Below are 18,365 nucleotides of genomic sequence, written 5' to 3' on the forward strand. Positions count from 1 at the left end.
AGTGGGTGGAACCTCTGAAGCACTTGACACAAAAGAAGAGGCCATAATGCAACAGAATCAGGAGGATGCATTCAAATATGCTGAATATCCCCTCTGTGCCGGAAACTGTAGTAGGCACTGGACCTGCAATAGCAAGAAAGACAGAAAAAAATCCCTGCTTTTGTGGAGCTTAGTTTCTAGGCTTCTGAGAATGGCAGTTCTAAAGAGATAATAAGATGAGATAATGGAATGGAGGATGGTGCCAGGTTTAAGGGCTAGATAAGGTGAAGGGTCAGACTTTTAAGTCTGATAAGAGCAATACAGGTAGAGAGCCTTGCGAAGGTCCTAAGATATAGTGACCAGCTTGATATCTTATTGGAACAGAAAAGTGAGTGTGACTATAGCATAACTGAACAAGGGACAAAGCTGTCAGAGAAGGTGTCCAAGACGTAAGTAGGGATGGGTTTATGTAGAAGCTTGTATAAAATGGGTTTGGATACTAGTCCACGTGCTTGGTATGGCTAGTAGATGTAACACAAAGAGATCAAATGTAAGACTTACGCTTCAACAAATTATCCTAGTTGCAGTCCTTTACACAAAATGCTCTCTTTTCTTCCTCAGTTTTTTTTAACCACTCACCATTCTGTTTATTTCTTCTTGTGCGTAATATATTGAGGGTGCTCAAACTTACTGGCTTACCCAATACGTTCTCAGCTTATGCCTGTCATCCTAATTTACTGTTAATATTACCCTCATTCACCCTCAAATGTGTCCTGTTAGACCAGCAGGTGCCAAACTTTTCCTGTAAAGGAACAGAGAGCATGTATTTTAGGTTTTGCAGGCCAGACAGCAACTGAACTCCACCATGGTAGCAAGAGATCAGCCGGAGACAATATGCAAATGAATGAGCAGGCTGTGTTCTGATAGAACTTATTTATGAATACTAAAATGGACTTTCATATAATTTTAATGTGCCATAAAATATCATTTTTCTCTTTTTTCCATTCATTTAAAATATTAAAACCATGCTTAGCTCAAGGGTCATACAAAAACAGGTGATTGAGTTTGGCTCTCCAGTTATCATTTTCTGATCTCCCACTGAGACCATGAATTAGATGTTGTCTATTATAAGCAACATTTATTGAGGACAAGCAATGTGCCCAGAAATCCTTACAACAAGCCCACGAGGTACCTACTAATATTGGATGTGTTTTTGCAATGAAGAAACAGGCATAAGGAACTCTAAGAGCCCTAGGAGTCTCAGGAACTTGCCCAATGTCTCTGAGCTAATACATGGCTAAATTTGTAGTCTCATTGCTAAATAATATATTCACAATATACTTTCACTCTGATGCTCCTGATGGGCATTCTTTCTTCACATCTTTTTTCTTATTGCATTTTTTTAGTCATTTTTTCTTTCCTCATTGCTCCCTCTTGCTTTTTGTATACCCTTTTTCCCATCCTCCATAAAAACTATAACTGAGCTATATGCCGAAAACCAGTAAAAAACAAACCAAAACTTAAATGTCACATAATAAACAATGCTTTCAATTTCTATAGTCACTAAACATTTCTAGAGGCTTTCTTCAGAGTCCCTAAACATAATTAATTTCCTTCATATTTCTCAAAGGAAACCTGTTTTCCCTGTAAGAACTGGATTTCTAGGCAGCAATATAACTATTATCTAATCTCATTGCGTTCCAGTTTAAACAATCACGATTACAACTGCTGTTTCCTTTGCAGTTGTTTTGTAAGCAAATACCTAATTTTCTCTTTCCTTATATCTATAACAAATGGTTGAGTTAAGCAAGAACTGGATAACTCCATAATCTTAAATCTTTGATACTCCATAGTCCTAGTGTATTAAACTGGGAATTTTACCACCATTTTGAGGATTTTAGGTTCTATATTTCAAACAACTCTCTTTACAAATGAAGTCCTGGAACACTGGTTGTTTTTAAATCGGGGGCTTTCAGAATATTCTGCCACAATCCTTCATGGTTTTAAAGCATTTAACAAGTGTTTATTTAACAGTGGCTTTCTATTTTGATAGTACAGATGGATAAAAAAAGAGGAGGGCATTTAACTCCAGGAACACTTCCACTGCTGACGCTTCTTGCCAGCAACAAGGCAGCAGTAAAGCTCAAATAGTTTATAAATGTCAGCAAAATCCTATGAACAAATTACTTCCTGAGTCATTTTTTTTAGTGTCTTGTATTCCTGAAAAATATATACTTTTTAATAAAGAGGGAGAAAAAGATGCCATTTGATTGTTGATATACACTACCATTTTCCACTAAATTGTTGTTAACAAATTCTTAAAAATCAAATTGAAGCTGTGGATTTAAGTTGTGCATTCCATACCAATTTCTGAAAATGTTAGGGTGGCATTAAAATCAAAGACAAATTTAAAAAGAAACATACACATAGTTTGAGGAATGAATGAGAACAACCTGTTTGGTTCATATTAAGCTTGCAGATTTATCAACACTGGGTATGCTAGAGAAGACAGAGGGAGAGTTTATGAGCTCTCCAGAAAGACTGATTTTTACAAGTCCCTGATTTAGCTATAAGGGGTGCCTATATATTTACTTAGCAAAAGGGTTAATGGATTCAACCTTTTGAAAAATGCACTTCTTTACATGAATATAACATGATGGATGGTTAACTGATTGCACATGGGTAAACATAGGTGAAAACAAATTAACTGGAAGGTAGAGGGTTTATTGTTTATTTTTTTTCTTGATAAATGGATCTCATTATTTTCCTTGGGCAGACAAAGCCATAACAGTTTCCAGAGAAAGAAGTGACAGCTCCAGGAAACTGCTTACAGATGGACAGCCAGCAGGCTAAAAATATTACTTGTGTCCACCTCATCAATAAGCTGGCTCCATGAAGAGTGGCAATTATTCTTTTCCTGCCTGTGCTGCCGTTTGAGAGGCATAAAGATGATTATTGATAACTCAGTATGTAGAACAAAATATATACAGTAACACAAACTCATTTACCATGGCAAATCCATATCAGAGAGCACCATTGCCTTTCATGCTATTATTTAAAGTGGCAACGTGTAGCCATCAATGTCTTAGAAGATTATGCTGATACTGTATTTTGTTATAATCCTATTAATTGTTAATGATGCACATTTATTATTCACCTATATTTAGAGAGTCTGTATTATGCACTGCAAAGGGGGGAAGATTTCTGAGTTGAAGGAGGTAGGTTTGCAATTTTTCATGCATATAAATGTCACAAGAACTGGCCTTTATCATTTTCTTTTTTTCTTTTTGGCTGTATCAAATAATATCCTTTTTTTGTGACAAAAATACCAAAATAAACGAATAAAAATAAAATATTGTGTAAATGGAAAAACAACCAATGCTTGATAAGAGTCAAGAAGCAAGATATGCAGCTTTATTATTTTTTTAATATAAGAAAAAAATTGTAGTACCAATTACTGTGGGGAATTAAAAAAAAAAAAAAAAAAAAAAAAAAAAAAAAAAAAAACTCTCTCAATTAAAGGCACTACAAAATAAATGACAGTTTCCAGGCATCAGCACAAAGCTAAAGGGATTTCAATGGCCTCATTACTTTTATTACCCTGCATTGCTCAGCCAAATCTACCGCAAGATTGTGTTTAGGCATGGGATTTGTCCTGGTACTTGCAGAAATGTGGGCAATGGATCAGCTCACCTGGAATTGAGAGAGCAGGCACACAAAATCAGAACACAGCAAATGCTATACTTACATAGTTATTCTGCTCTCTGGAGATAGGAGAAAAGGTATTGGCCAGAAAATGAGTTACCAAATGAAAGACAAAGTCAACCTTTATAGTCAAATTTCACCACATCTGATCATGTAGTTTAAGGTATTTGAACCTATTCCTATTGCCTTACTTTTTTGAATATCCCATTTTCCAGTATTTATTTCCTAAAATATATACAAATAATGCACATTTTTGTTAATTTCTACTGGCAACTAGCAGAGTGATTTTTTTTAAAGTCAATCTAAATGAGAGAGCATGCTCTACATTCTGCTAAAATTTTCTCCTGGGCTTGAAGGTCACAGTGATTAACTGTTCTGTGTTATTCTTGAGTTGCACAATTATCCAATAATCAGGAATGCCACCCAGAGCTGCCATGACTTAACTAAGGGGACCCTTGTTCCCAGTTTTCCTAAATGTCTAGTCTCTGAGGACAAAAGAAAGGAGTTCATCTAAAGGTAAACTGTCTTGCTGAGTTTTTAAAAACAGCGTATAATTAGAAAAAACAAGGAACTAAATAGCTTCCATCTAACTCTCAAATCACCTAACCATTTTTAATTTCAATCTTTAACAGTTTTTCAGTATATGATAAAAGTATTATTGTTTTCCTTATTAAAAGATTCTCAGGGTACTAGTATCTGAAAAAAAAATTACTTATTCAACAGTGTCATAGAGCTATTATACCTAAAATTATGCATTGTTTTTATGTTGCCTTTTGTAATTTCATAAGAAAGCAACTAAATGCAGTGGAATGTACTTTATGGGGAAAGGGCTACTGAAATCTTTGTGGAATTTAGAACACAAGTTGTTTATCTAACTCCCATATGATTAAAAAAAAAAAAAAAAGCCCAAAATTCTGTTCAGGAGGCAGATTTTCTAAATATGAGTGACATATAAGACAATCTAGGTGAAACAGTATTTGAAATACATTTTACCTGAATTTAAACTAAATCTGTAAATTATTAGTTCTGGCTGAAACACATATCCAATAGAAAATTAACAAAGGTCATTTACCTTTGAATTATATTGAAATATTACATCCAGAAATTCTTTGGTCATTCTATAAGTCAGGGTACTTTTAATCGCAAGTGACGGAGCCTTTGGGAAATGTTGATTAACCTAACCAAGCCAGAGGAAGGGCAGTAACAGAGCCAAACCACTCAGACTAGGGACCTGAATGTAGTAAGGACCCCTTCCCCTCATCTTCCATCCTGTTTCTGGCAGCCTGAAAGGAATGCCTAGGGGTGTATGTGTGGGTTTTTCTAAGAGTTGCCCACAATAGCTAAGGAGCTCACTCCTTCCTTTGCTGATTTGTGATCAGGAAATCAGAGTCATGCTGAAAGATAAATCTCTAGAGTGAGGGGAAAGAGAGGAAGTTCACCAATACTATGGAAGTGCTATTTCCCTAGCTTGATCATTTCTTCAAATAACATTATTAACATCTTTAATAATGTTAATTCAAGAAGATTCCAGGTATACTCTTGCAATACATTCACCAATATTTAACAGGTACTGCCTGAGTAAAGCTTGTAAAATGAAATGTGTTTGCTTAGGCCATTGGTCCAATCTCAATGCTGTCCTGATGTCTGCTGTTATTGCCTTAGGCATATATCCTACCATTTCCAACCACTTATTTCACCTAGCTCTGTCCCATTTTACACTGTCAAGCTTTCTCTATCAGTGTGCCAGTGCAATGAACCAGCAAAAACTCATTACTTGATCTCCCACCTTTGTTTTGGTAACTTTCTAAAGAGGCAATGTGAAGTGACAGAGAACACAAGGCTTTGCATTAGAAGACCTGGGTCTGAAACCTATCTCTCCACTTACACCTAAACTGATTTTATCCAAATTCCAATGACTTTCTCACTACAACTTTTCTTTGAAGTACTGTTGTGAAGATGACATAGGTAGCATGTCTGCAATGCTTTACCAGATAGAAATATCCTGTTTCTATGCATGCAATCAATTTATTAACTACTTTCTTCCCTTCCTTATACTCATAGACTGTACTCTTTTCCCATAGATTTAAATTTTTAATCATCAGCCTTATTGTTGTTCTTGCCAATCTTAGGGACCTTGAAATTTTTAATGGGTAACAATTCTAACACAATTAGCTCAATATTCCCAGAACCTTGTAACTGCCAGTCTAATCCAGATTCAAAATTGAATGATTCTTGAAAATATATGTTTTCCCTCCTCAAGCCTTTAGAAACAGTTTAATATTCTCATTCCTGTACCCATTTCAAACATTACCACAGAAAGGAAACCACTTCCAGAAGGAAAAATGATCTAAAAATTAAGTAGACCAAATCCACTCTTTAAGAAACTAGTCTTTCTTGTACATTAGAAACACAGAAAGGATTAAGCAGTGAGAATTGTTTAAACAAGGTAAGAAAACTGCCTCTCCTCGAGGACTACCAGAATCATAAACTGTCTTTGGCAAGGACTTTGGGAACTTAATAATGTAATGATTCTGCCTACATCTATGGAGGTATAGCAAACAGCCTGTTTCCAAGGTTTAAGCCAGTGTTTAATGCTCAGTGAATGCTAATGTCAGAGACAAAGAAAAGAGGTATGATTAACAATGTATTCCATCCTTTGCTTGCAACCATTTTTCCACTTCACCTCTTAAGCTGTGAGCTTTCTCCTCTAGTGCAGCATTTTCACCTGCTTACTGCAGGCCAGTGCCCCAGATATTAAATTTTAAGGGAGGGATCAGGAAAAATAACTAATAGGTATTAGGCTTAGTATCTGGATGATGAAATATTCTGTGTAGAAAACCCCCATGACACAAGTTTACCTACATAACAATCCTGCACATGTACCCTTGAACTTAAAATATAAATAACCAAATAACAACAACAAAAAAAAATTAAATACATTTTAAAAGTTAATTATAGTTGTTTCTTACCCCTCCTTATCCACTTAACTTCTTCCTCCCTCAACTGCAACTCTACCCCTTCCTTTTTACTCCCCCTCACCTTCTCTCCATCCCATACCCTCCTCTTTTCAGTTGACCTCCATTGCAATTTCTGAGTCTTTACTTGCTTACCCTTTTCCATTTCCTACATTCAGACCACTGGAGTCACGTCTGCCTCACATATGCCCTCTAATACAAGACTTTTTTTTCCCTGACTTTCTTCATCCAGATGTTAACTGAAAATGACCTTTACCACTCTCTGAATACCTTTAAGTACATTTATTTTTTTGTAAGATAACTGAGGGCGTTTGCCATATTCTGCCAACTCCGATAGTCCCTAAAACAAACACCTTATTCTTTTGGTATAGCTTATCTTGTGAAGCTTATATTGTTGTACTGTTGGGCAAGAGAGTTTTACTCATTTTTTTTGTTTTATTAATTTTCATAGCTTTTCTATCAGGTGGTCCTTTATACAACAACAGAGTCATACTGAGTCTGTCTGTTCAATTCAAAAGCAGTTGAAGCACCCTTGGAAAGGAAGACTTTCTTGTAAATTCAAGGTTTGGTTAATACCAGCAGGAAGAGGTTAGTGAAAATAAATAGATAATAAACATAAACATATCTTAAGATCAACTACAAAGTTCTAGATACCCACATTACTACTTGTTATTGCGTACAGAAATGAGCACTGAACTGGAATAAGAAAAGCTGGGTTCCAATCCTTCCTATGTCTTTTATAAGTTTTGTATCTCTGAAAACATCAGTAAATTATTTGAGCCTCAGATTCTTCATCTATAAAATGGGCAGAGTAGTACCTACTTCACAGTGTTGTTCTGAGCATCAAGTAGTACATGCGTGAAAATTCTGTAAAATTTAAAGTGTTATACCAAAATAACCATTATTAAGAGTTTTGTTGCATTTTCAATATAACTTACAGAGAAATGGACTATAACCTGCCATCTAGTCTAGGGATCTGATTCTTGGCCCCTCCCAGGCAGTCTGTGGGGGTAGTAATGATTGTCACATGTTACATTTGGCTACTTTGGGTTTCTTTTTTTAGTGACACCACTTCCATCTACCCGCCATTCCTGAAACCACTAAGAAGCAAAATTCTTAGATAAACTTCATCTGCTTTGGCCTTTTATGGGGTACCACTAACCCAATGCTTCTAGAGAGACCAAGGCTAACATCATTCTATACCCCTTTGATAAACTTAAACAATTCAATGAAATTATTTGGATCCCATTCATTGCATCTCATCTTGTATCTTGGTACCGAAAACTTCTACTTCCTTCCCTATGATAATCTAATGGAATAAGAAAGACGATAATTGGCTTGTTAACAAAATAAATGACCATTTGTAACGTCATACAATGCTATTTCTCAATGGCATTTATGAGTCGGTATTATAAAAAATTTGCTCTTTCTGAACTCTCATATAACTGTCTTTGAAGTCAGTAATAATCATTTTAACACAATGCTTCATTCCCTTTCTCCAAAAAGCTCTAAGCACCTGGGAGACATTATCTAATTAATACTAATGTATGCAGAGAGGCTCTAAGGGGGAGTTTAAGAAGACAAAAAAATGTCTATGAAGTTCACCATGACTGTCATTAAAATACGATCTGTTCAAATGCATGTACAAAACACAAGCCTTTAGCCACAGGAATTCACTTAAAATAATTTAAATAGTTTATAAAATAAATGGATTTCTATTCACAACTGTTATATGCTGTAAATTGAGCCTGTTAAAAGATTACTTCAAAGGTGTATCCTTGATATTCAAGCTATTTTGATTCACATATATTTTTCTCTTTACAAAACTAAAAGAATAAAGAATAAGCATTTGAAGATCTTAATCATCTGCTACATTTCACAAACCACTTGTTGATTCAATAGTACAATTGATTCTACTCAGTCCTGTTTCTAATTTTTAGAGTTTGTGTTGTTTGAAACATTCAAGTTTTTTAAAAATAGGAAAAATTAAAATGCTTTGGGCCGAATTATATTGTTGGATTTAAGTAAAAAGCAGTACCTACCTAAACTAAGGAATAAAGGTGATCACAGTAAATAAACTGAGCTTTTCTTTTTTGTGCTGAGGGCAACGGCACGAACTGACCACGTTTTAGCTTAGTTAACCACATGCACTGGTGAAAGTCAGGGTATATAACACCAAATGAACTTCATTTGCCCATCTCTTTGTACAATAGAGTTTTCTAAGGAAACCCGCTGAGCCCCAAGTCAGGCTAAAGGGAGTCTTCTGACCCAGCTTTCTCAGTAATGTAGTGGAATATATTCATACTTGGAAGGAGCAATGCAGTTAATGAGTCTGTTTATTATACAATTGAAGGATGTGACCCAGGTACAACTCTTTGATCTCACTGAAGGCAAGATTATATATTTTACTTCTTCTGTAGAAACCACCTCCAATACCTTGACCAGTTAGACTAAGTAAAGTGCCCTTGCTGTGTACTTCACTAGTAAAATGCTACCAAAGACTCATTATCCTAACAATGACTGCCTCGATGTACGTTAGTGCCCTACAAAAGTATAAACTTCATGGAGTCAAGGTAAACGTTTCACTATTCAGTTCCCAAATGGCTCATTATTTGCCACTGTATTTATAGTAGCTCCCCCATATGCAAGAGGGATGTGTTGTAAGACCCACATTGGATGTCTTAAATCTCAAATAATACCAAAGCCCATATACACTACGGGCAGATTTCTTTATCCTTATTCACGATTTCATGGATAGGTTTGTTCTTACTATGGATCTTAGAAAACTCAGTATATGATTTTTTGGTACTTTATTAAGTGAAGAACTTTGACCTTTTTACTTACAGGAAACACTTTCTGGCTTGTCTCTGGCACATCCAAATTGCTGGCATCACTACTCTTGCACTCTGGGGCCATTATGAGTCAAATGAACTTTTACTTGAGTGCAAGAGTACTTGCACCTGCACTGCAAAACCATGACAGTTGATCCTTGGGCAACTATGATGTGGCTAATGGGCAAGTAGTGAGTCTTCAGTGTAGACATGCTGGATAAAGGTAGGAATCATGTTCAAGGTAGGATGGAAGGGACTGGCATGAGATTTTAATCAGGCTACTTACAATGGTGCACAATTTAAAACATATCAAGTGCTTATTTTTAAAATGTTCCACGTACAATTTTCAGGCTGTGGTTGACTACAGGTAACTGAAACCACAGAAAGTGCAGCTGCACACACAGGGAGGCTACTGTAATTCATCGTGGACTGAATGATAAATGGGTACCTTAATGGACAGACAGATAAAGTAGCTACATTTGTTGACTTTGCCTTCATGTTCTCTTCATAAACCCAGGGGAGCTCTAAACATCTGTAGGAGATCTGGATGCTACATACAGGCAGGCTCACAGAAGCTTCCAGAGACCCTTCGTTGCATTTTAGAGTGTATATTTGGGAATGTTTCCATACACTGTTTTCAGTCAAAAATACATAAAAGTCCTACTTTTCAGTCATTTAGCATTTATTTTTTATCACCTACTATATGCTAGAAACAAGGCTAAGCCATGTGTGAAAAAGCCTATGACTCAAAAAGAGCTATGTGTAAAATTTCTTCCTTGTAAGTTTGAATATTGGAATTTCCACAATTGAGAAAATAAGTACAGAGAATTGACACAAAAATTGCCAGGGATATGACAACACAGAAATCAATGTTGACTATAAGAAACTGAGCTTCAAATATTATGTGACCTTATAAATAATACATCTAGAGTCTAAACAATAAGCACAATAAAAAGTTTGTTTTCAAACTGATCCTATGTACTCTCTTTAAGAACATTTGATAAATTCATATCATAAGCCATGTTTAATTTATTAAATGTTCCAACCTTTAATGATCAATAGAGACCAGAATACAGACCTAATATGATTGAGTCATGCACTTTGGAAAATTACTGTAACAGCATTAAGCTGTTTTTCTGTGTATTTCCCAAAAATACTGCTTTTCTTCCTTTGTTTACTTTTCTGTTGATAGCTGAAATTTCCAATAATTATTTATTTCAAAATGAAAACTGCTTTCAATCAATTGATAAACATCACAGAAATATCCCCAGGAATTTAAACCCTGGAAGGCATTTTAGTCCCTTGCACATTGTCAAAGTAACTGTCAGTCTTGTTTAGATGCTGGCATATTCTCCTCTATTAGAAGAAAAGATTGATCAGTCAGGAAGAAATGTTTACTGACACTATTTCAACAGTAGTCAGTAAAGAAAATTCTTCCTGAAATAGTTAAATCTTTCCTATTCTTTTAATATTAGTTATATAAAATCCTGCTTAATTGTGCACACACAAAGCATGTGATCTCCAGGGCTCTGCTTGCCTCTCTTATTTATTACATTCATGAGACCATCTCAGCTATCCTAATATTAATAGGTTCCTCTATCCATCCATATAATGATAACTTCAATGCTGTTACTCTGTTCCAGACCTCTTTCCCTTTTCTGTATAATTCTTTGTAAAAGCCACAAAAATAGTTTGATTCCTGCATTTAGAGTGTAGCTTAATATTTTTGCATATCTTGGGACATACCCCCTTCTTCAGGAACAACACAAGGAAAGCATGTAAGGGCTCAGCAGGATGAGACAAGCATGAGAAGCCACAGAGGCAAGCATGTCAGAAAGTCTGATCTTTAACCTCACAGAGGTATAAAACATGCCAAAGACTAAAATAACATTATTGACAACTGATAATGCATGTTCACATCTGAGAAGTGCTCAAACACATCTGAAGCACAAATTTCAGTCCAGCTCGACCTAGATAGTTTTTGATTCATAGGCCTGGGACCCTGAGAGCTGGGGGAGATTTTTTCAGGTATGCCAAAATGAGAAATAACACTCCTTCCTAGGCAAGCCACTGTTTTGATTATTTACACAGCAATAAGATGAATATTGCTGGATGCCAAGAGATGAATTGATGAAAGGTCTTCACTTTCTCTTTATCACTGTTAAATCCAGTGCCAAGAATTAGCCTGGCATTACACACACTGCTCCTGCCCTCTGCTTAAAGAAGGTATCTGTCACTATCCAAAATATCCTGGGCGCCAGAGCTGATATTACTCACTTAGTCTTTGAAGGAGGATGACAATAGCATTGTCTGAATTTACAGGAGAGCCTCTGAAAAGGCACAGCGTGGCAGCCAGGGGAGAAGCTCTATCTCCTATGTTGCTTTCCTTTGTCTGATAGTGTAGGGTCCATGACAACATTCTTAGCTCATTAAGATCATGCAGTTTGTCATTTAACTATATAGAGAGTGCATTTTCCTTACTTTATTCTACTCTATATTTTACTGTCCCTGCATTTTATAGACATATGAAAAGCATACAACTTGTATTGACTTTCAACAAAAGTCCAACACATGAGATTTGCAGACGATATAAAGAGTTAATTGTTGCAAATACAACCTGTTTTTAGGAAAGGGCCGAGATCTGAGAGGCTCCAGATTGAGCAATGCAGTCAACGTCCATTGAAACTGTCACATGGCAAACCCAAAGACCTCCCATCTCACAAATTAAACTTATCTCAGAGTCTTCCAGGACAGTAAAGTGTTCACAAAAAAGTATGTCATGAGGAAATGCAAGCAGTACAGGTAATGACCTTTTGCTCCAAACCTAAGATTGGTCACATGAACTCTGGTCTGACATGCTGAATGAGCTTTTAATAAAATAGTGATGGCATTTTCGATAGTTTGAGATATCCTCTTGCCAAAAACTCAAGTTCTCAACCCAACAATATACTTTCCTGGATTTAGAAATTTCATTTTAGCATAGATTAGAAAAGTCCTATTTCTTTGTGATTTGCATCCTCCAGTTCTACAGCATTTATCATGATGTACACCATAGAACTCCTACTGTACTCCTTGGCAGCTTTACAGCAAGCAAGTCAGAGATCAGATGTACAGCCCACTCATCAGATGGAGAAGACCCTAGTACTCAGTGTCTGCATTCTCATACTCAGGGAGCGGAATCTTCTCTCATCGTATCACACTTGCAGACCAGTAGTTTCCAACAGTTGGCATCCATCAGAAGAACCTGGAGTATGTATTAAAACTAAACTCTGCTGTCAACTGCTCCTAGAATTTCTGATTCACTAGGTCTGGGTTTTTTTGCCTGTTAAACAAATTCCCAAGTGATTCTCGTGCTGCTGGTTCAGGAATCACATCTTGAGAAGCACTGCTATACAGGGCTTTGAAAATTTATATGCTGGTTTGGTAACTTCCTGACTTACATACTATCTTTTCCTCCATTTCTGTCTTCATCTTTTCATTCTTCTCTCTTCTCTCCCTCTTTTGAGAAAATATCTTTTATTTGGAAGCTGTGCTTATGGTCACAAAATTGAAAAAAGAAATCCATCTTATATTTGAATAACATTTTTTCTCTACCAAAGGTGTAGGAAATATATAAATATATATATATAAAAGAGTATAAGATCAGCTCCTTATGACTTAATTCAAATTTTGTTACATTGAAACCTACTATATAAAGAAATGTTAAAAGGGCTTATACTGAATCAAGGAGGGCCAAGTCGCTCAAAAGAGTTTCAGAAACTCTGGGTTACGCAAAGTTAAATAAGTATATTTACTGGAGAATGTTAAATGAACTAATGTGCACTGTGATTCTCCAATTAGTAATCATATTTAGTATTTATAGAATTTAATTATGGAATCCTTTTTTAATGGAACACTGGTGTGCTAGGAATACAGTATGTGAAATAGTCTCATTTTCCCCAAGGACTCAGATAATGGATTGACTTAAACTAGGTAGGATCGTTTTCCTTTTAAATCACTTCAAAAAGAAAGGTATTTTTTGTATAGTAAGATACTGTATATATATGTAAAAAGACTGATTAGTTTTTCAGATTATAACTTCACTCCAATAGATATAAGCCTACGATGGCAGATTTCATTAAACCTACTATTGAATTCAAATTCCTGAAAAACCTACAGAAAAAAAAAGATAATGTGTAATACATTGTTCTTTTCCCTCTTTTGAACTGGGGAGTTATTATTAGAATGCCTGCTAATTAGTTAATTTATTCTGTACTTGATAGCTAAGCCAGAGGCTCACAAAAGGCTTACAAGTTTCAATTTCTAGACAGACCCAATTCTTAAATCAAGTTTGTGAGTTTCATAATTATTTCAATTTAAACTCAAACATGCCCCTCTAGTAATGTATGAAAAGATTATTAAGCTATTAGGTTAAACATGGATATCTACTGAAAGGGCCAGAGATTGATAAGGATTACCGTTAGTAACCTTTTAAAACCATAATGTATCAATTTCAAATTATAGAACATGGTTTAAATGTCATTTATACATTAGAATAAACTGAAACGCATAATCACTGTCTCCGTGAATAATCATTTAGGCTCATTTCTGATCTTTCAACGCAGACAAAGGTTACTAGGCTACAGACCTTGTTTGCTATTTGATGAGCATTAAGTGCTTAATTTTGAGGATTTCACTCATCTTTTATACAAGGGCAGACACAAATTGTTTTCTAAACAAGAGAAGAAAAACTGTATTTACGACTACATTTGTGAATATTTCCTCTCTCTACAAATGTGCTTAATTGGAAGTGCAAAACAGACCAGTTCTTATCTCTTTTTATCACACTATATAACTTTCATAACACCTTTCCATTTTTCCTTGGCAAGAGGACTTTCATTTTTTCCCGCCTCCATTCAGCCAGTATTTATTCAGTTCCAATGATATAAAAGAGATTATACCAGACCAGGGAACAAAAAAATGCATCAATGCCCTACATCAGAATATATATATCTTGCAGACCAGTAGTTTCATATATACATACATACACACACATGCACACAGTCTAATATATGGTTTTGATGCATTATATATGTATGTATATACATATACAGATATATTGATATATATTTTAGCCAGGTAATTTTGACATATAAAGAAATAACTCTAGATAATGCAATAAAAAGAGAGTTTTGTTAAGAAAGAGACAGCTTTTTAATTAGCTCACAAAATTATCTCAGCTGTAAGCACGAAGGCAAAGCTTCTTCTCTTCCAAAATATCAGAAAACTCAGTTTGGGGTGCCTGTGGAAGTCAAGGTGTGGTGAAAAGTAAAATACTTACTTATTTTCCTTACAGTGACCATGTGTCCTAAGCTTCGGCTTTACTATTAAAAATAAGTTTCCTGATTTCATTTCTCTATTGCAAGTAAGAAAACCCCAAGCTCAATATCTTTCAATGATAATTTGAGGATGTTGCAGAAATCACTAATAACTGATCTGCACTCAGAAGAAAGGTCAGTAGTCTGCCAAAGCAACTGACCTGCAAACAGAAGGTCAAAAATACCATTTAAACTCTGTCTAGGCGAATGGCCTTGTTTAACACACAGGGAATGTTGAAAGAGCACTGAAAGGGCTCTACAGGGGCCTGGGGGCTCCACAGTGTACACTGATTCACAACAGTCTGTGCATCAGACACAACCATGAGATGGATGGCTACAGTCCTCAGAAGAAACTTTCAGTCTTTGGGACAGGTCACCTGCAGTTCTACACTCAAAGATATGTTTATATCTCAGTAGTAGCAGTTACTGAGGGGAGAGCTACTTTATAGGGTAGTGCCTGATCATCCTGAAGTAAACTGGACATTTTCTGAGATGGGCGAGCAATGAGAATTTAGTTCAGAATAATAGCAACCTAATGTCTGTGGAAAACATTCTACAGTTTTTATATATGGAGGATTTTACACCCGTCTTTGCAGAAGGCTTAGAACTTTATCTAGGGTGGAAAATTACTACCTTTGTTTTGGTCCTAAAACTAATTTTATTATTAATAGTGACCATTAATAATACTTGGACCATCTTATAAAAGCCTACTATGTAATAACGATAAATTGAGCAATCTTGGACTTTATTAACCTCTTCCTTTGCAATGTAAAATACTATTAAGTAGGCCAAGCAATGTGGCTCATGCCTGTAATCCTAGCACTTTGGGAGGCCAAGGCAGGTGGATCACGAGGTCAGGAGATCGAGGACCTCCTGACCAACAGCGTGAAACCCGGTCTCTGCTAAAATACAAAAAACTAGCCAGGCGTGGTAATGCGCACCTGTAGTCCCAGCTACACAGGAGACTGAGGCAGGTGAATTGCTTGAAGCCAGAAGGTGGATGTCGGCAATGAGCCGAGATCATGCCACTGCACTCCAGCCTGACAACAGAGCAAGACTCCATCTCAAAAAAAAAAAAACAAAAAAACAAAAAAACAAAAAACAAAACAAAAACAACAACAACAAAAAAAAAACTATTAAGTAATTTTCTAAAGTTTACAGTTAGCTGAAAAAGGACTGAAAGCAGCTTCTCTTGACTGCCAGTCTGTCTCTTTCCGTCTTTCCATCATGCCATGCTCACTCACCTAAGTCAATGTTTTAGGTCTGGAATACTTGCCTACATAATAATGAACAGAGAACTAATACATATTCCCTACCTTTTGCAATACACTATAATCTGTCTTCCTTTCCATTCACCAGGGAAGTCAGTGTTTAATAATGTGTATGATCCATTGTTGTGCAACATCCCAAATGGATAGTGTCTTCCAGTGAGGAACAGTTCATTCCTTCTTAGTCCTCAGTGCCTGCCACAGTGTGTTGTACATACTGTATATTCAAAACAGATTTGAGAGTTGAGCATTCTAGGAATATAAGACAATCTGCTAAAAACCTCTTCAAACTCTATAATCTTTAAAAGCCATGATTCTAAAAATATATGATCTTAGCTACCATCTGGTTGTTTGATCTGACAGGTGTTTTAGCAAGTTCCGTTTTAAGAAGTATTATTTTAAATATTCTCCAAATCAATCTTCTCTGCCAAAATGCTATAGGAAACCTTGTTTATTGTGAGTTTATATACAGAGTTGGATTTGTTTTACCTTTTTAAGGCAGCTTTGATATCTATAAAACTTTTAGATTAGTCACTGTCATATAGAGCAGAACTTAGATGGTGACAGTTTGAGAATGTTTTAGCACTCCTGCAAATATCTTTAAGAAATTTGCCTAATGTTTATTTGTTTTTATTATGTTTTCTGAGACAGGGTTTCACTCTGTTGCCCAGGCTGGACTGCAGTGGTGCGATCTCAGCTCACTGCAACCTCTGCCTCCCACATTCGAGGACTCTCCTGTGTCAGCCTCCCAAGTAGCTGGGATTACAGGTGCGCACCACAACACCCAGCTAATTTTTGTATTTTTAGTAGAGACAGGGTTTTGCCATGTTGGCCACACTGATCTCAAACTCCTGACCTCAAGTAATCTGCCCACTTTGTCCTACCAAATTGCTGGGATTACACGTGTGAACCATTGCACCCAGCCTGAGAAATTTGCCTAATATTTATCGATTAGGAATAAGAGAAAACAGGTATTTTTCTACTAAAATATTTAGTTCTCCATCAAAATAAGGAAATTATTACACATATTAAATATGTCAAAACAAGTTATTTTGCTTGTAATTAACTTAATTCACAGGCTTTTTCCATTTATCCTAACATTCATCCTAATATGAAAAATCCCTGTTACAAAGGAAAAATCTAATTTACATGAATATAAGTGTAAAAATCTTTTTCTGACTTTCACTGGGGCACCTAGGTATTTCAGTTCACTTTCAAACTTTAATTCTGCATACTTTCTTAAAAGTTTAAAAATACAGGAAATTGAGCATATTATTTATTCCTGTTAACTAGCTCTACACCATGCATTCATTTGCTTTCAAGATTTCTGCGGGCAAAAACTGCCAGTTTCAGCTTCATACATGATTTCAGGTCTTAGAATCAGTTTAATGTCTGTATTGGCACTACAAAATTTGCAGGTGTGGGCAGGTAGTAAAAACACTCTTGCAGTTTGTGGATCCCCACCCCCTTAATAAAGTGAATATTGAAGCCAATTTATATTTCCCAAGTTCTGTAAAAAGTAGAATAAGGAAATCTGATTTTCTAAATAATGCAATAATATTTTGAAGCCCTTGGTAGCTACCGGCTGGGTCACCCATTAATGTGGTTCTGTTGCCATGTGCTCCAGAGTTTCAGGAACCATTTGTCAATCTGGAGGGGTATAAGTACCACTGCCAAGTGCCATACTTGTAAGTTTTTCTGAACATGATGCTTCTTTATGTTTTGGCTTCAAACACTATGGCAACAATGAGGTGAGAAGTGACTGTGCTATCAAGCACATAAGCAGCAGCACAAGATTAGTTTGAGGGACAGGTGAAGTTTCATTTAACAAAAACATTGGTCCACTATCATTAATTAAGACATAATTTGAAGTCAGACTTTTTTTTTCCTGTGGTAAGCCTGAAGTAATCAAAATCAATCCCTTCAATATCATTGGAGGAGTCTCAGGTATTCAGATGGTGAAAACAAAGAAATAATTTTATTTATTCCATTGTATTTACAGTTGAGAAGCAGCAAGGAACCCTACATCAGTTTGTCCCCCTTAGGAAAGGCATGGACACCTTGTTTCTTCTTGCAAATGATTTAAGCAACTAAAATTTCAGAACCAGAACCAATTTTAAGAAATTAGAAAAAATCATATCAATGAGTAGCTATTGATTAGATTAAAATTTAACTTAGTTTCACCAAATCATTTTCCTTTTTTTTTTTTTTTTTTTTTTTTTTTAGAAAAAATTTCACTCTTGTCCCCCA

General features: G+C 35.8%; 1 protein-coding gene and 1 long non-coding RNA gene across 11 annotated transcripts in view; both read right to left on the reverse strand.

Moving 5' to 3' along the window:
- NKAIN2 (sodium/potassium transporting ATPase interacting 2) overlaps positions 1 to 18,365 on the reverse strand; it is a 1,033,472-nt gene that overhangs the window by 775,337 nt on the left and 239,770 nt on the right. The window lies entirely within an intron of this gene.
- Positions 7,694 to 13,007, reverse strand: LOC116548919. The gene is made up of 2 exons (XR_004267627.1): positions 9,087 to 13,007; positions 7,694 to 9,030 (listed from the first exon to the last, which is right to left on the reverse strand). It is a non-coding gene; the product is annotated as an uncharacterized LOC116548919 (long non-coding RNA).

The sequence above is a fragment of the Sapajus apella genome, unplaced genomic scaffold, assembly GCF_009761245.1.
Source record: "Sapajus apella isolate SASKATOON/1434 unplaced genomic scaffold, GSC_monkey_1.0 scaffold6, whole genome shotgun sequence".
In the NCBI taxonomy this organism is placed as follows: Eukaryota; Metazoa; Chordata; class Mammalia; order Primates; family Cebidae; genus Sapajus; species Sapajus apella.